This window comes from Excalfactoria chinensis, chromosome 3 (genome assembly GCF_039878825.1).
Source record: "Excalfactoria chinensis isolate bCotChi1 chromosome 3, bCotChi1.hap2, whole genome shotgun sequence".
NCBI classification, from domain to species: Eukaryota; Metazoa; Chordata; class Aves; order Galliformes; family Phasianidae; genus Excalfactoria; species Excalfactoria chinensis.
Window position 1 is genome coordinate 42,745,798 of NC_092827.1, and position 19,016 is coordinate 42,764,813.

At 45.1% G+C, this 19,016-nt stretch overlaps 1 protein-coding gene across 2 annotated transcripts in view; it reads right to left on the reverse strand.

Moving 5' to 3' along the window:
- Positions 1-2,521, reverse strand: part of FYN (FYN proto-oncogene, Src family tyrosine kinase) — a 130,359-nt gene extending 127,838 nt beyond the window's left edge. For both annotated transcript variants that reach the window (XM_072331617.1, XM_072331616.1), the window contains exon 1: positions 2,384-2,521. The gene's annotated coding sequence lies outside the window, so the exon portion shown is untranslated. The remainder of the gene's footprint in view (positions 1-2,383) is intronic.
- Positions 2,522-19,016: the final 16,495 nt, after the last annotated feature.

Sequence of the window (19,016 nt, forward strand, 5' to 3'; positions counted from 1 at the left end):
AAGTCCTGTCTTGGGAGTAATGGGTTGAAATTACTTGTGAGGAAGCTTGTGTGGAAGCTGCAAGGGTAGCAAGGGGGTAAAGAGTCATTCATTTTCTTCCTCTGGAAGACAGCCACTTTGCCAGCACACACTGTCAAGGCAGACCTGCCCATAGAGCAAATTACAAAGCGTTGGCCGTGTCAGAAATGAACTCCATCATTATACATTCAAATATCACCCAGACTGACTCGAGCAGATCTGTACCATACAAGTTTGGATCAAATATTAATGTGCACCTGAGAGAGGGTGTGTGAATAAGGGAGAACACACGTTTACAGCACCTCTTCTACCTCTGCTATGAGAAGGCAGCAAAGTGTTACTGGCTAAGTAGCAGAAGGAGGCATCAAAGGGCGAACTGCTTCAAGTCTTTTTCAATGTAACCAAGTATATGATACTGTAGATGCACCTGATCATGCTGTTGTTGTGGAGACGGGATAGTTTTCACCGGTCCCACCACAGTTTTATCACAGCAGAAACCCACAGCAGACCATCTTATGTCTGGATGGGTATATTCAATTAAGCAGCTATTCAGAAGCCCTTCCCATATAGAACTGTACCCGTGCATTATTAGATAGCATTATTCAGGCAAATCCTGTAGCACCTCAGAAGTAAGTCAGAAGTAACTAGTAACTCCTCAGCAATGCCTTAATTTACTCAAATGAAGCAGAAAATTGTCAATGGGTCCAAATTTCTAATGATCCTTAAAACAAAAGCAGCCAGCAAACAACTTTTCTGTTCCATCTTCCTCATTTCTGCCTCACACCAAGGACCACATCCACACGCCAGAACTGTTTATCACACGCTGGAGACAGGTATTTAGCCCTCATCAAAACAAACAGAGAAGCCCGTGCGAGGCTTTGCACTGAACTGGATATTTCATGCCACTACACCTTCTGCCAGCAGGTAGCTGGAACAACGTGCCTGAAGCACAAACCACAAAACACCCAAACCAGCAGCTTACCATTAGACAGCCCCAGCTGGGAAATTCTTACTTTTGCCAAAGATGAGCCACTCAGATGAGGCACTCGGCTATTAGAGGTAGAAAAGAAGCAGGCCTGCAGGCAAAGCCTGTAAGAATCATCCGAAAGTTTCAATGAAGGAAAGGAAGCCTGCCACCAACTACCAGCAGCATACAGATCCCGAAGGAATTAATGTAACTTTCATCAGTTTCAGCTCTGTTCCCCCTCACTGCCCTGAGATTCTTAAGAAACTGCAAAAAGCCACAGAGCTGCTGACATCCGTTGCATGTTGCCAGTTACCTGAGCACAGACAGCAGCACGCTGACCGCTGTCACTGGGGGACGAGGAAATCTTATAGAGACACGGACCCATATGCTCAATCTGAAAAGCGACCAACGAGCAACTTCCCTCCCCCACACAGTTCCCCAGTGGGCCAAGCTACGGTTGAAGTCGCTATCACCAACTAGCACGGATGTTTCCTTCTCTCCCCGCTCCGATATTTTTCTTTGTTCACTCCAGAACTTTGCCTGACGCCTGTCACACAGCGAGGGAGTGGCAGCCGGCCCGCAGTCACCAGCCGGGCACGGGGAGGCCAGCAGGAGCCGCAGGGTGAGCGCAGGGCTGGACAACGAGCCACGCACGGCTCCTGCCCACCGCTCCCCTTCGCCGGGTCTGAAGCCAGCAGCGTCCCTACGTCTGGCTGTTCGGGGAGATGAGACAGCGAGAACGCCTCCTCTACGACGTATAACAAGCAGATTCTCACCCCTATTTTTTTTTCTTTTCTTTTTTCCCCTCTCTCTGAGCTGCGCTCACCGGCGGTTAAGGAGATCACGGGAAAACAACCTGGGCCGCGACACGCGCGTGGGGAGGAGACGCGGGGGGAAGCGCTACAGGGCAGCGGCGGGGCTGCGGCGAGGCGGGATGCGGGACCCGCGCACGGAGGAGCACGGCACGGTCCCGCACGCACGGGGATGCCTTCCGCGCGCCCGCTACGCTCCCGCCACTCGCACCGCGGCCGCGCGACGGGCGGAGGACGGCGGGGGCGGCTGCCGTCCTCCCCCGGCACCGCCTCACCGCCGCCCCCCGCGCCGGGCCCGGCGGCGGCAGGAACGGGGGCACGGCGGGTCCCCCTCGCTGCCGGGGTGGGGGGGACCGCCGCCATCCCCCGCCCCCGGCGCTCCGCAGCCCTGAAAGGGCTCTTTGTGGCCGGCCGAGCCCCTGCACGGGGCGTGGGGGGGGTAAAGGGGGCGGACGGTCCCGGTAACCGGGCGGGAGCCCCACAGCAGCAACCCCGCCGCCCGGCTGCACAAAGGAAGCCACCGCGCAGCGGCATCCCCCACCCCGCATCCCCGCCTCCCCCGGGCGGTGGCTCGGCCCCGCGGTACCTGTGCGGCGCAGCGCGGGGCCGGCTCTCACATCTCCTCGCCTCTCTCGCCGGTGGCCCTCCGCTGCGCACCGCCGGCGGGCACGGCCCCAGCAGGGCGCGGGGCTGCCACGGGCGCTGCCTCCGCTCCGCTCCGCGCTGACTGCGCTGCGCACCCCGCGCGGCTGCTGACAGATGGCGCAACCGCAGCGCCGCCACCGCTCCGAGCCGCCGCCGCCTCCCCCCCCGCCCTCCGGCCCGCCGCGCCCCACCGCGGGGGCGGCCCCAGATTGACGGCGCCGTCGGCCAGTGGCGAAGCGCGGCAGGAAGCCGCAGCCGCTCTGATTGGATGGCGGAGAAAGGAGGCGGGGCGAGGGGGGCCGCGCCTCAGCCTCCGCTCGGCGGGGCGGGGAGGGCAGCGCCGCGCCGCCATCGCCCCCCGGCTCGGGGCTACGGCGGCCGCTTCGGGTGGGAGTCGGCGGAGGGACCGGGGCGAGGCGTCAGGTGGCGCGGAGGGAAGGCGGTGCGGAGCCTGCGAGGGGCGCGGGAGCCGAACGTTTCCTCGGGCTGAAATCCGCCGCGAACGGGAGAACAGCCTTAAGGAGATGACGCCTTTGTGAAAGACGGCGTTTCGTTAGTATCCCTAATCCTCGCAGTTGGCAGCAGTGGGCTATAAGGAAGCAGCAGGAACGCACCGCGCCGTCCCCGAGCCGCGGCACTCCCTGCCCGTAGGAGGGAACCGCGGCGGTACCGGCGTTTCTCGGTGCTCCAGCCTCGGGCTGCTCTCGGAGCGCAGCCCCGGGTCACCTCGGATGCTCCCGTCTGGCAGAACGGCGCATCTCGCCGCCGCCGATCTCCTGTGTCTGGAAGGCGGCTTTGCTTTAGTACTGAAGGAATCGTATTTTAGGCTTCAGCAAATATAGGAGAGCCGTGCAAAATGCAGGTGCAGACAGTAAAGGAGTCGGATGAAACAAGCCGAAATAGCAATGAGAACTATAATACACGCGTCCAATAAAAGCAGGTTTATGAGTATCTGCTCCCCAGTTTTCTTTTGGCTGCTATTAATTAACCCAAAGAATCATTTCATCTTGATTATTGATTAATTGCACTTGCATGTGTTCAAACGTAACCTTGTTTCTGTCTGTATCTTTACAACTGTGCAATTACAACACTAAACGTTTCACCTGCCTTTATAATAACCACGATGGCTGTCTGCATAGGTGACTTTTGATCACAACACGTCAGGACCCTCAGAGTTTACCCACTCTTACCCATAGGAAAACTGGAGAGGATGGGAGTTCCAAAGGAAAGTTTCACTCATGTATCATTTCTCGTTCTAAATCTGATGATAGAATCACAGAGTCATTAAGGTTACAAAAGGCCACTAAATCATCTAGTCCAACTCCCAGCCTGACCCCACTAACCATGTCCCTCACTGCCACATCCACGTGGCCACTGAATGCCTACAGGGATGGTGACTCCTCCACCTCCCAGTGCAGCCTGTGCCGCTGCCTCACCTCTCCTTCTGAGAAGAGATTGTTCCTAACATTGAAAGTGAACCTCCCCTGCTGCGACTTAAAACCAACACTTCTCATCCTATTACTGTTACCCCGGAAAAGAGATGGACGTCTGCATATAAGCAAACAAACATTACAGCTATTAGGCAGCTTATTTTTCATCTCCCTCCCAGCGTTTCCATGCAAAGCTGCACACTTCTTTTTCTATTTTATCATATAGAAGATTTAAGCGGCGCATGAGCAGAAACGTACGGATCATTTGAAAGAACAGTTTTTGCTTTGCATCCTGGTGTGTGATTGCAGGAGCACAGTGGCACGGCCTGCCTCCTCTCTCTTTCCAGAAACATGAGGTGGAATTTTGATCCTCTTGGCTCAGAAGAGCTTTGGATTCATCTACTGAGCCAGCAGCAGTAGCAGCGCTGGAAGCACCGAGCCTCTGAGCAGACATCAAGGTGCCTGGCTTTAGAAAAAGCTGCATCTGTGTGCGCTCTCAGTTTGCCTCTTCTTATATGGGGCCATGTAGAATCTTAACTCCCCACAAGTCAATAAGGATTTATATTCTTGTGATCTTAGGCGTCCAGGAAATGAATCAAAGAACCAGGTGTTCTGCCTGCAAGAGATAAAGGAAAGAAATGCACTTCATTTCACAATCAAGAAAGGGAGCAAGAAGAATGCTTGTCCAAAACGTGGAGCGTTGTTTGTGTGCTGCCAATTACAACCAGAATGGCACAAAGAAGAAAAGAAGACAAACTGAACAGCCGGTCATTATTTTTTTTTCCAGCCAAACCCAAAAGTAACCAACTAATCAATGAAGGCAGAGACCAGAACAATATTACACATCAGCCACTGAAGCCTGGGCACATAAACTGGCTTGGCAGTATGCCATAGAGAGTCTGCTGCTCTGAGCTAGTACAGCTGAAGAGGAACAAGGTGTGGAGTCAGAAACCAAGCATAGGAAGTTGCAGGGGAGGAAAACATGAGAGGAAGCCTTGGGCTTTCCCTTCAGGGGAACTGTAGTTCCTGTAGGATCATAAAGGCTCGGAGAGGTGTTATGAGTTCGTGTGCAACAGTGGCAGAGGTTGGATGTGCTGGAGCAGTGCCACCGGTGTGAGTGGAGTCTGTTCATGCCCACAGCAGCTCTTCCTTGCAGAAGGCGCCGTGTTTGGCCCTCACCATCATGCTCTGGTGATGTTGATGTCTGCCTTGAGGAATCACCAGGAAATATGCTGAATAAGTAGCAGCAGTTCCAGTTTGTACTGAAATGTGACACTCTGAGAAGTAAAACATGCTGGAGTTTGTGATAGGAAGGAGATGTAAAGGTAGTGCTTTTGTGGAACAGTTCAGGACATCGGTTCAGTTCTCTTGACCGTTTCAAACTCCTGTTGGTAAAGCCAGACTGCCTCTAAAAGAACACATCAGCATTACTTTGTGGGTTCTTGCAAGCCATAATTTGAAAAAGCGATAGCCTAAGAATCTTTCAAAAGGTCCAAGCAGTGCTTAGTTTTACTGTGCATTTTTTTAATGAACTTTCTAAAGGGATTACATTTCAGAAGGATTACCAAGTGTTTTCTTAAGGTCCTTCTCTCCAAGCAATACACTAATCACACGTAGACTAATAGATCACTGAGCATAGCTCCACTGTTTCACGTACTCTCTTATGCTTCCTCTCTCTTTCTCTCTCACACATAAGAGAGCATAGAAAGTTGTGCTAAATCCCAGGTGCTAAAGCAGTGGTACAAATGGAAGCGATGCTTCCATTTATTTTGGTTTTGGTTGTGTGTATTTTACCAGCTGTACAGTGCCATGTATCGCATATAATAATAATTACAGAGCAGCGAGAAAAAAACATAATCAGAACTTGCCTACAGTATTTTAAGAGGCTGACAGTGTTTGCCTGAAACATCCCACTGTGTTTTCAGGAGTTGCCTCGGCTGGGGAGTGCTAAATGGATCCCGCTGACTCACTGCTAATTCCTGCAGAAGGATGTTGAGGTGGCGGATCTGGCTCCCCGGGGATGCAGATCTTCCATGTGGAAACAACAGCCTGGAAGTGGAAGGGAAGAGTCTGAGCTGAGCTCCTCATCCTGCTTGTGAATGCTAAGAATGCAGTAATAAACTTAAGCTGAAGGAAGGGTATTGGCAGAAGCAGATAATGCTTTGCATTCTGCGTAAGATACATATAGTCACTTGAGAGGGCAGGTAGAGAAAGAAGACTTGATCATGACTGTATCCTTAAAAAAATAAGCTGAAGTGGCCTTTTCTTTATCAGAAATATTTGTGTTCATTAGCACAAGTTGGAAGAGGTGTTTCCTCAGGCTTTCCTAAGCCAGCAAACTAGGTGCTAAGCTGTAAGAATAACATCTTCCAAGAGAATGTGCAGTTTTCAAGAGCTGAATTTCTGCATTAATAAGGTCTGGATATGTTTGCAGTCAGTGTGGCTACACGTGGACTCGGGGAAAAAAAGAAACAACAACACACGGAGTTACCTAAGAAAATCCAGGAATAACATTAAAAATATTAAATCCATCTTCTTATAACTTCCAGGCATATTAAATGGCAGATCAACCATCTCACTTTTTAAATTGTTCAAACAAACATTTTAAACTCTTTGTGCAAGTTCATAAAAAGTAATGACTTTCAGGAAAAATCTATATTTTTCATGGCAGCTAAGAGTTGTGGGCTCCCAACATGTTGTAGGGAGCCTGCTTTGGCAGAGGGGTTGGACTCGATGATCTCTAGAGGTCCCTTCCAACCCCTGCAATTCTGTGATTCTGTGAAAGGAACACCAGCAACAGCGGTGCGCCTATCGTCCAGCCAAGAGAGACATTAATTCTTTTCTGGGGACGGTATCTTTTGGAATCTACAAGTGCCTGCATGTATTGCATCACAATGGAAATGAAGAACGCTTAATGCAATTAAAGGCACGTCACTGTTCTCCTGCTATCAGTATGAGCCTTATGCTGAGTATCAGAGGAATTCTGGGAAGGTTGGCTTTTGCAGTAGGGTAAATCCGAGGAAAACCCCTTAAGTTTAATCTTAAGTATTTGTTTCCTCACTTACGTACAGGTCAATCCCATAGCAGATAAACTGATCATGTATACTCCGTCTCTCCCAAATTGGCACATGTGGCTCCTTGTGATTAAAAGTTAAAAGTAAAATCTTTCTTGACCGTCACTTACTTTCTAAGCCCCACTGTGTGACAAAACTAACACGGCGTTCTTCACACCTAAAATGCAAGTGAGTGCTACGGAATAGCTCACCGCATCAGGATGTCACACACTATGTGAGAGAACACTTTGACCCCAATTTTAGTGCTTTAGTTTCCTATCTATAAGATGGAACTAACTATTTTTGTATTCCTGTGTAGTATGAAGATGAATTTCTTTTTGTAAAGAATTGAAGATAGTTTGGGAAGGCTGTACTGCTGAATCTCATGAAGAAAATTACTTAGGTCACTCTGAAACTACAGCAGAAACAAAGAGCACAATAGCACTATTTGATAGAGCAAATTCTCTGCTCTATTTTTCAGAATACTCACTACTGTTAGCTATGCATTCTTGACAGCAATGTACAAGAGCCTGCATGCTGCACTCATAAACATCTGCACTAGCAGAGGTGACCCACTGTTGTAGTCACCACTGCTGAAACACACCCTCCTCCATCACTGTGCTCATATCTACTGTTCAGTCTCCATAAACATTCAGCAAGTGTCAATGAATGTCACTGGGTGCCATTTTTTCTGCATGGAGGATTTCAATGCCCCCTCTTTGATTCATGTGCACTTCTGTGTCAGATGCAGTTTTGTCGGACTGCCCCTCTTCTGCCATCTGTCACATGGCAACAAAATGCAACAGGATATTGGCAGGAAGATCCAGCCTCTACAGCCATACCACCAACATCATAAAATAGGAGGCATTACTTTTGAAGCAGCCATCGTGATTATTTCATTTCCATTGGGGACCTGGATTTCTGCACAGTAAATATCACACCATGTCACATCCTGAGTTAGAGAAGAGCAATATTTCTAGTTCTTTAATCCTTTTGGCCATTACATCACTAAATGAGTCAGGATTCTCTGGAAAAAAAGCCCCACTATCTTGTGACTAATGACTATTTTCACTCAAAGAGGTTACAATAAGGTTATGTAAGGAGTCCAAGTTCTGGCATTATCCAACTGTTGCATGCTTGTTGACCTTCCCATTCTAATGTTCTTTTAATCTATTTTTGGATGTGATTTCCCAGCTTTTCCTTTCTTTCTTTCTTTCTTTCTTTCTTTCTTTCTTTCTTTCTTTCTTTCTTTCTTTCTTTCTTTCTTTCTTTCTTTCTTTCTTTCTTTCTTTCTTTCTTTCTTTCTTTCTTTCTTTCTTAAAAAAAAATATAATAATGGTAAAATAACTCAGCATTCTGTCATATGGAGGTAGTCTGGTTCCATATGTATCATTAGCAGAGACATATGCTAATTTGCCTATTAGAGGGATGGGGGAGTTGCAAGGCTGCTTGCATTCCTCCCCCTGGATGCTGCAGAGCTGCCATTCAGCAGCAGTGGGCTGTCATCGCCTGTGTAGGGCAGCAATCAGGAAGGTACAAAGTGCACATTTCACCAGTGAGTTCCCAGCTCTCTGCTGGCAGTGGACCACTGCTGGGTGGTGCCACGGTTTAGTGCAAGAGTCCATTCTTTCCTCTGTCTCCTTGTTCTTGTCACGGTCAAGCTATCTTCACTCTAGTGCCCTATCAGCTTGTCCCTGTCCTATGTCTAGGTCCTTGAAATATTGCTTTACTGATTCTAACCTTATTTTCCACGATGGGCTGGATTACAAGTAAGGATTAATAAAACTCATCTGCTTTCATTTTATTGATAGGAGCTTCTCCTGCTGCTATTATCTCCAAGGAAAACACATCTAAGCCAGCAGAATGCTTCTTGTAAGCCTTGCCCACACCACACTGTTGGCAGCTGCAAACGGATGTGACTCAGTGCGAATCTCCCACAAAGCATCCACCACCTTGGCAGCCATCATGTTTGCAGCACTGTAGGCTGAAGCTGTAAAGCTGCAAGTTTTGTTTCCACCACATTGGCTTTGCCCAGTTCTCACCTCTTGTATTTGGAGTCGGCTATTTTGTCACCGATGTCAAAATGAACATGTGCTCTCATAGGTTTCATTTCTAACTGTGTGGGGTTTTGGCTTGAAAATTGTAATGCATCATAAAGAATGAACTCTAGATTTTTCAACTAAAGAAAAAGCAATAACTGTGGCACCAAGGCTTCCTCTATGCAGAACAGACCATGCCCATCATTTGGTCATTCTCTGACTTATAATGGAAAACAGATCCAGGATGTAGTGAAGCGAGGCAGAAGAAGCAAAACAAACTCAGCCACACCGCTTCCTGCAGCAGACACACAGCTGCATGCTGAGCAGAGGTTTTGGCACCAAGCTGATGAGTCTCTGGTGGAGATCTAAAAATCTCCCTAAGAGCACTTCTAACAAGAAGGAGTATCTGCTCGGTGCATGCAGTTGGAAGACTGGAACAGATTACTGCCTTGCTGAACAATTCAAGATTCATGTGATTATCGAATCTTAGAGGACTAAAGTGTAAGAATCTGTAAGACTTTAGGATGCTTAACAAACCTACAAGAGCTGGAATCATATGTAAAGGAAAAAGATGTGGTTTCCATGTAAATGCAGGGCTTGAGATGCTGCAGGGCTAGAATTATTAACCCACGAAGCAGCTGAGAGAAAACAGGAAAATGTACCCATCTGAGTGCAAAAACACCAAATGGATAGAGAGAAGAAAAGAGAAAGAAAAATAAAGGAATAAAAGAGACGAACAAAATTCAAAGAGAAATATGAATAATCTGAGGTGTAATAAAGAGTGCCCTACACTTGGAATATGATAATCATGGAAAGAGAAGTCACTGAGAACAAATGTACTAATAAAAGAATAAATATGAAATAACTTACCAAGGATGCAGGAACTGACACTAAGTGTAAGAGATTTGGCAGGCTTATAATAGTAAGGTAAGGTAAGAAAAAAGAAAAGCTACTGTACAGCTCGTGATGCAAATACAAGATGCCGTCTGAAAAACACCCCACCCAAAATCAAGCCCAGTGGTACAAACAGGAAAAAAAAACCACTCAGGAAATTGGATGCCAAACAAACATTAGGGCAGTAGAAAATATGTAAAGCTATAAAGCTACAAAGACTTCCTCAGCATTGTCTGGATAGAAGAACTCAGTCAAACAAAGCCAACCGGAGTACTATAATGGTGTTAGGATGTTGTAAATTGCAAGCTGCCTTCGTTATTCTGCGTCCTTTGAGGATGAGGTCAGGAGTGCCGTAGGGTGTCACCATGTGAATGACTGTATCAATTCATACAAGATAAGCATCTTTCCTTACGCGTCATGGCTGCATGGGAATGGGAATGTTTTGCTGCACCCTTTTCTTGTACTCTTTCCTACTCCATCTGATCCTCTTTCTTTTCAGATGCCTGTGATTTGATTCACTTCACTGCTTCCTCCATTAGAGAGCTTAGAAAAGTTGGCTGGTAATCAAACTACTTTTGCCCCAAACAGCATTTTGTGTGATCTTGAAGCAATTGTGTGAGCCTGATTCTATTTTACACATGCTAGGATTGTATCAGGGAAAGCTGGGCAAGAATTGTAGCCATTAAGGTTGCAGACAACTGGAATCCATGACTAAATAATTCCCTGCCTTGGAGAAGCACAACAAGTCCCAATGCTTCATGACAAACAGTACCAGTTAGAGCACTTGTGTAAATCAAATGGCTCCCCAGCAACATTCTTGCCTTACGTGGGCACAGCAAGTTGGGATTGGCACTTAGGATCCCATTTCCAGAAGGGTGTTATTATCATCCACAGGAGAAATGTGACTAATTGGATCTACTGGCAGCAACATTTATTTCTTAACTTTCTGTTGCACCAAGGAAACACATGGCAAAAGCTGAAACTGACCATGGCCATGGTCTGCTTTGAGAGAGTTCTGGAGCGAACTGGAAACTGTCTGGAAATGCAATAAATTACACTTTTCTGCCACATCATTCACAAGCACTTTCTGACCTCCCAGAGATTATGAGTCATAGAGGTAAAATCAATACAGCCATGTCTAAAGATAATTTGCGAAGGGCTTTAATACTAGTTTCTAATTTAGCTGCCAATATTTAACTGCTTTTCCACCATCAGGCAGGCCCTGATTTCTCAAAACAAACAAACAAACAAAACCAACTACAACTCCCCCCTCCCCCCCCTTCAAAAGAACCCCCACAAAACCTTGAGAATGGCTACCACAGGTAACCATTACATCATTACATACCAGCAGAAACTGGGGGACAAATTATCCTGTCCCAAAACATGGCAGTATAACTGAAAAGTGACAAGCACGCAGAGTGATGTCAGTGAGTTGTAGTTTGGAGTAGTATTTCCTGCAGCAGATACAGCCGGTAGCCTTTGGTCTGAGTTCACTATCACACCAGGAGACTCCCAAACCAAGTAAAAATGTCGAATTACCATGTTTGCTGAGTCATTTTATCACTGTGAGGATGTAAAGCAACTCAAGTAGAAAATGACACGAAATCTCTTGGGAGCATGTTTAAGGAATTACTGCTAGTGACTCTCCATGATGCTGAAACTGCAATGCTACAGTTTTGAGACACACATCAAAAAAGAGGGAATTAGATATACACAGATGATTTTGTATCCTGGTCGTGAAAGTACAGCAAATGATCTAAAATATGAAATCCTCAAATTGCTAGAAAACCAGGTAGTAGAAAGGCACAGAAAGCAATCAAGCCAATTATTAACCACTGTCAAGGAGACGCCAGAAAGGCATCTGAGAACAAACCGTATGAAACAAGCACACAGATCTACCATTTTGTAGAGCTGGGCATATGCCAAAGGAGAACTCCCACCCCCATTTACAAAGTGCTTGAATTATCAGGTCTGTCTGAGCATGAGAGATAGCACCGTAGTTAAAGGCAGTTGGCTCGCAGTGCTCTGATCCCAGAAGCTTTCCCTGAGTGCTTTCTGGGAGTGAAGTTTCTCTCCAAAAACCTGGAGATGTCACTCTTTGGCAGACGTGAGCTGGGATATCAAAGACCTGGTAAACAGTTGGGGGTTCATATTGGAATGTGCAGAAACAACCCAAATGTATGAAATGTATATAGCGTTTATTTTTTCCTGTGCTCTAAAAATGCAACAGCGTGGAAATAAACTTGAGCATTGGTAGCAGGCTGTCCAGTGTTTCATTGTAAAATCTCTTGCCTTTTATTATAGAATATCATATCATATATAATATTCTGGGTTGGAAAGGACTCACAGGGATCACTGAGTCCAGCTCCTAGATACACAGAGCCAAAATCAAACCCTATGTCACAGAGCATTGTCCAAATATTTCTTCAATTCTGTCAGCTTGGGGCTGTGACTGCTGACCATCAGCTTTCTCTGCTCTGGAATAAACAAACCATAGGATCTCAGCTGCTCCTCACACACCTTGAGCTTCATGCCTTTCACCACCTTCACAGCCCCCCTTTGGACAGGCTCTAATTGTTTTATGTCCTTCCTATGTTGTGACACCCAAACCTGCACACAGTGCTTGAGGTGAGGCCACACAGTGCAAAGCAGAGTGTGACCTCCCCTCACCCAACTGGCAGTACTAGACCTCCAGGAGATACCTCTTTCTTTGGGTGACTCAAACTTCACTTTCTTCAGGACAGCCTGTTTTATCTGTGACTATCCCAGAGACAGGTGGATACGAGTGAGTCTGTGCCATGTGGAAATAGGCCCTACAATCATACCCTGACACTCCCTTATTCAACAATGCAGACAAAGCGTGCTCACCTTCTCCTGCCCACACTATAAATGCTTCCCAGAGCTGCCCAGTAGAGCTGACCTAGCAGAGCCCCTAGAATTGCCTTGGCTGTTCATCCTTCCCCACCCATGCATTTTGGTCTATCTGGCTGCTGGGAACAGACATCTGTCAGACATTTCTGCAATGACCACAGCAGGGATCACATCAGCAGGCCTGATATCCTGTACCTGGTACCTCCAAATAATGCCCCACCTTTGGCCACTTTGTTTGGATGATATACCGTGGGATAGGAGCTCCGTGTCACCATCATGTTGCAATGACAAAGCTTAATCTCTGCTTAAAATTGCTATGGTTCTATTAAAGGGAGCTGCTAAAAATGAAAACATGTCAAGTGGTTGCTGAATGGAGAAATCTACCCTGCAGAAAGCATTAACAGCAGGCTGGTGAAAATGCTTGCTGTCAAGATGAATATATACCTTGCTGCTTAGATACTGCAAACAGCAGCAGTAGTGAGAGCAAAAATAGGACAAAGGGAAAACACCTATGGGCTAAAGCCTGCTGCTGTGGGCAAGCCGCAGACCCCTGAGAATGGTGAATTAAACTAATAGATCCAGGTAAAAATCTATCAGCACGTAATGATTAGATATCACAGGGCCAGAAGTGCAAGGCGGTTGACTGTCAGTGGAGGAAAAACCTGTCCATATTTTAGCATTAAGCACCTGGAAAGTGCGCATCTGACGTCTTGCAATACCTCACATACCCAGGGGAAAGCAGCCAGGCAATCAGGCCAGACAATGAGAGAACACATCCATAGATAGTAGGCTAAGAGCTGTGATACAAACAAGGAACAGCGTTCACACTATCTCACATGATTGTGCCTAAAGAAATGTTACAGTGCGAGTCATCCATGCAGGGGGTTTATGCTGTGGCTGGCTGTAGAATCACACCCATGGACCTCAAACCTCACAGTATGGTACTTGGTAAATGCAGAGCTGCCATCAGGTTCCTGGCTATCAGGCACCAGCCATGAAGGGGCAGTGGTTGGGCAGGCTCCAGTGCCTGCAGAGATGCCTGTGACATGCTCCTGCCTCTCGGCCAGGACATGGGGAAGGAATTGGGGTAGAAGGACTTATTATCTCCCTTCTTCTGCCTGTGACTGTGTGCAGAGTGAGGAGCACAGTGTTTGGGCAGTGCTTGGAGGCCAGACAAAGTGCAAGTGAGACAAATTGTTGGAGTAGCCAATGACAGCAGTAAGAGGTAAAAGGGGACACAGAAGTAAATAGCATTCTTCCCATTCATTTCATGGCAGGCTGGATGAAACCAATCTAAGCCAAAGGCTAGAAACAGGAAATATCATGCTGAATATTAGGAAACAAACTGTGGTAGTTAGTGTAATCAAGCAGTTTGTGCTTTACTGTGGAAGGAGCAGAGCCTTGCCTTCATCTGTGTATCAGTGCACTGTTGTGGTGTGCTACAATCCTTTAGAATGAGTTCCCTCATTGTTCGCTTGTTATTAAGGGTGTTTTTGTTTTGTTTTTAAATCCATTGTCTCGGAATGAAAAACACAGAGAACGCTCTTCTTCCTCCCATCCTTGGGAATAAGAGGCAGTTTCAGGCACTGACACTACAAACAGCAGCAGCCGAGCTAATGCTCTGTAATGAATTATTTGGTGACATAATATGACAGTGCCCGAGAGACTCACACTTAGAAAAATATTTTTGTTATTTAAATTTAAAGAAATAAAATGGAGGCTGAGATCCAAATTAAACATCAAGCCAAGAGTCTCCTTACTCTCTCTGGGGCCCAGTACTTTGTTCTGCTTTGAGGCACACAAAGTTTACCTTGACATACCTTCTTTTTGGGATATCTTGAGTGAAAGCTGATTTCTTGGCAAAGCAAACTGATTTGCAGAGGTTTGTTTTTCAGCACCTCACAGATGCTTGGAGTCAAATGGGACAGATTCTCAGCCATACAAAATGAGCAAGAAGCCATTTTTTCATGGGCATGGCTTCATGGATATAAAGAGGCTCAGTTTGGTAAAACTGGTGTTTTACATCCCATCATATGTGGTATGTTCTTTATTCGTATTCAGTGTCCTCTCCTGTATCTCTCATGGAATGACTTCTCTTCAAAATGTCCATTGCTAAAAATGGCCACTGAAAAAAACTACAGGTGGGAAACCTTCCATAAACAATCAGAAAATGCACACGAAGCCGTCACTCTACTGTTTCTCCCCCTTATTCTCATATGGACTCTTCTTGCTGTTGCTGGCACAGTGCTTGTGTTATTTCCTGCTTCTTTTCAAAGTGCAAACTCAAGGTGTAGTCAGTACTAATGATGGTAGGAAAAGAAAGGCATTGCCTCTTGCCACTGTGCAGTGAGCACCCAGCAGAGACCGATAGCTGATGTCCCGTGAGCTATTCTGGAATGGGAGAGCTGTATCATCATGCTCTTTGTTGGTTTTTATTTTTCCAAACTGATCTGTTACTTTACTGCAGCTGGAATGCAGACTGTTTCTGCTGGGTGCTTCATGTGCCTCGTGCAAGGCAGCAGCCATGCAGAGCACACCTTCTGGCATCAGATGAGTTTAGGAGTGCTGATGGTGTGCTCCTCACTATAGATCTACCCCTAATAGCAACTAAAGTTGCTGAGTGCGAGGCTCTTCCAGGAGAGAAAGGCAGATACTAAGATTTGAAGGCTAGGGTAAAAACTGCAACTTGCCTACGACTGTTATTTTATCCATACATTTAAAAGAATGTAACTTCTGTTCTCCTAAGGTCAACTGGCAAATAAAATAGCTGTAGCACCATGTACGTGCTGGGGTAGCTTTGACAAATGATGGGAGTTCCTCATGGCAGTCAACTTGTCAATATCAGAGAGCATGTGGCACATCAGACCCCAACACATTCTGGGCAATGATGAGAGGCAGAGCCACTCCTTCCTGTACCGCCTTACAGAAAGCATGAAAGATCCCTCCTTCCTTTTAGTGACTGGGAAGGATTATGAATGGGCCTATGGCCTGATGATGGAAGGTTGCCTGTAGGAGATGTCGTGCCCGATCAGACTTCAAAAAGGATTCATCAAATGCAATAGGAAGTATTATGCTGCGTATCTACAGATGCTCTTTTCCAGCTTTTGAGTATATTAGGTCTCCAAACCTAAGGATCAGTTATTGACATGATATAATCCACTGTAGGACAACTAAGGAGCAGTTTCAAATTTGCAAGGAAAATGAATGAGTTGTAACAAGGGTATTTTTTCTAAATAGTAGCTGCATGAAGCTACAAATGAAGTGCTAGGATTAGTTCTGAGGAGTGTCTGACTAGTCAAAAGCCAGGTGAGATGCTAAAATTGCTCACTGAACACCGTCTGAGAATGAACTGTATATCCAGAAACTGCAGTGTTTAGCTTTTATATTTGAAAATTCACATAAGAGCAAAGGAAATGCAGAGTTGTGAATATAGCTATGTGGCTCAGGGACAAGTTCGGGGCCTCCAGGTCACCTGAGAGATAACTAGCAAAATAAATAGGGGATCTAGAAGGCCCTTGTGTTTTAAATACCTCTTCTATTTTTCCCATTCACCTGAATCGTCTCTGTTCAAAGTTAAAACATCTGAGTGAGGCGGCCTGGCCTGTGAACTGTGCAGTGAGCTGTTGGATTTGCTTCCTTGGGCTAAATGCAGTTTTCAAAAAGTAAATGACAGCGTTTTGACTCCAATAGTTAGTGGGCATTACCATCTGCCTTTGTATATAAATAGACCTGTTGCTGGAGAACATGGCGTTGGTGTTATCACCCTCACTGCTGGCCAGGAAGGAGTGATACGCTCTGTGGTGAGCCAGTGCTCCAATGCAGTGCATGCTGGCAGCCCTGGTGTCCTTTATTGCAACAGCATTCAGGTTTTCTCCCACGAAAGAAAGCATTTCCTAGTTGTGCTGTAATTTTGCTTGGCACATTATGCTTTACTCTGAAAATAAGGTGTTTTTTTTTTCTTCTTTTAATGTATTTGATATGTATGTACAAATACAATGCATATGTATATTAATATAACTATGACTAATTGTACTCATTTATAGGAATCTGTGACTTTTATTGTTATGCAGCATGAGTTTTTCATATGCAATTCTGGAGTACTGAAATCTTGTCATTTTTTATTCTTCGCCGAGGGTGTTTTCCTCGATCAAAAGCATTCATATATCAATGGCAAGAGCATTCAAAGGCATTCATGCCCCATAAATTATTCCATACAATACAAACATAGCATTCACTTTTCTTCATTCATCTTGCCCTACTGCTGTCGTTCAGCTGTAGAACCACTCTGTTATTTTTTTCTTTCTCTGTTTTTTTTGTTATGCCAACTTGGCAGATTTAGGTTGTGCATTAGAGATGCTTTGTACTGCATGAACTCAAAACCTAGTTTTTGGTTTCAAGAACAAGAAACACCAAGAACTTGAAACTACACTTACAGGAAACTCAGATTTGTTCAACTTTTCAGCTGGAAATAGATACCACTGCTAAAGCGTGTGTAGTTTGAGAGAGATTTCAGTGGTCCATATAGCCCGATGCAAAGTCTCCTAAACTGAAGTTATCTGAAGAAGTACAAGGCATCCCAACTATTCAGATCTCAGTTGAAAGTTTACAACAAAATATGGGTGGGTATCTTCAAGATCATTTTTGTTTGTTTTGTTTTGGGTGAATTTGAGTATATTGAAAAGGGAAACATTAATTACTATTACAAATCCACTTCCCATGGCTTAAAAACCTTGTCTGTTACACCATTTCAAACAGACCTTTCTACTTTATCTCCACTGTACCTGCAGCCTATCAAATGACATTTTTCCTTCTCCTCATGCATTATCTCAAAACTAACAGTATTTGTCTTGGAAACGTTTTATTGTTTTAAGTACTTTGGCTTCGCTGTATGCATTTGGAAAGCACATCTGCTTACTGAATGAAAACACATAGATATTCCCTTTCCATAACATGGCATTCTGCACTGAGTACAACCACAGACTGCCTTTATTTAGAGTTGTTTTTTTTTCCCCTCAACTATTGCTAGAGGCTTTCAAGAAAGGTAGCATATAAATGACAATTGATGAGAGCATTTTCAGGACTGATTATGCTGTCACTGTGGGATTACACTGATATGCACTTGCTATATTTAGTGTCATTGTTCCCAGTATACTAGCACAGATGAGAACATTCAAAGAAAGAAAGGCTGCAAAGCCCTTAGAAATATGTCATCTTATGTCTTTGCTGTTTTAGACCTCAATTTTCCCATCATCTGAATTTTGCTTTGAATCTCAGCAGTTCATTAAGTCCCGTGTGCCAGTGAAACCGAAATTTGGAAAATCTTTTAATGAGTTACTACTAGAGAAGGCATTTTAGGATGATGAATATACTATTGGGTTTTACTGAAGTACAAGTGCAGAAGATTTAGGAGGCTTATATAAGAAGTACTGGATGATTTTAAGAAGGGAAGGAAATTATCAGGAAACCTGAGACGGTTTTCTTGGCTTTGCAAGACAGACAGTCTTGTTTCTTCCATGAGAAGGAGGGATAGCCCAGCAACTTCCTCCCAAGCCCTGCCAGTCTGAAATGCTTCTGTGTAGTAGCATGATAAATTGAGACTCTACAACCTAGACTGGGACCACATCTCTCTAATATCTTTTAGCATAAACGTTTATAGCCTACTTAATTCTCCCTTTCTTTAAGTGGTACTTCAGCTTTACTTCAGTTTCCTGGGGCTGACATTCTGTCTGCAAGGCTTTGTTTGTTTGTTTGTTTTAACTTCTACTTCAAGCTTTGAATCTCCTCAAAAAGAATTATGAACATTTTATAGCATAAGCCTTCTCTCATCCAGATAGTACGTGCACATCCTCTGATGAGGCTGATGACTGCAGCAGGTATGAGAAACTTGATGAGGCATCTGAAATACTCCAGCTCCCACCCGGATTATCTCCCTTAAGTAACCTTAAGTCAATAGGCTTTCTAATACTGCCTACAGAATGACAAAACGTTTATATTAACCTTATTAATATTATATTATTATTATTATTATTATATTAACCTTATTAACCTTATTTATATTAACCTTATTAACCTTAAAACTAAGATAGAACAGGCAACTCTTTGAAGACCAAGGCACACTTACTCTCTCCAAACCTTGCAAAGTCAAAGGCCTTTTTTTTCACTCTTCTTTTCTTGATGTATTTACTCCTCCTTATTTATAAGGCACAGTATCACCAAGTATTAAATAAATAGCTCTGGATGTACCCCGAGGAATAACTTGTCCACAGTCCTTGCTCAAAGGCAGGTCC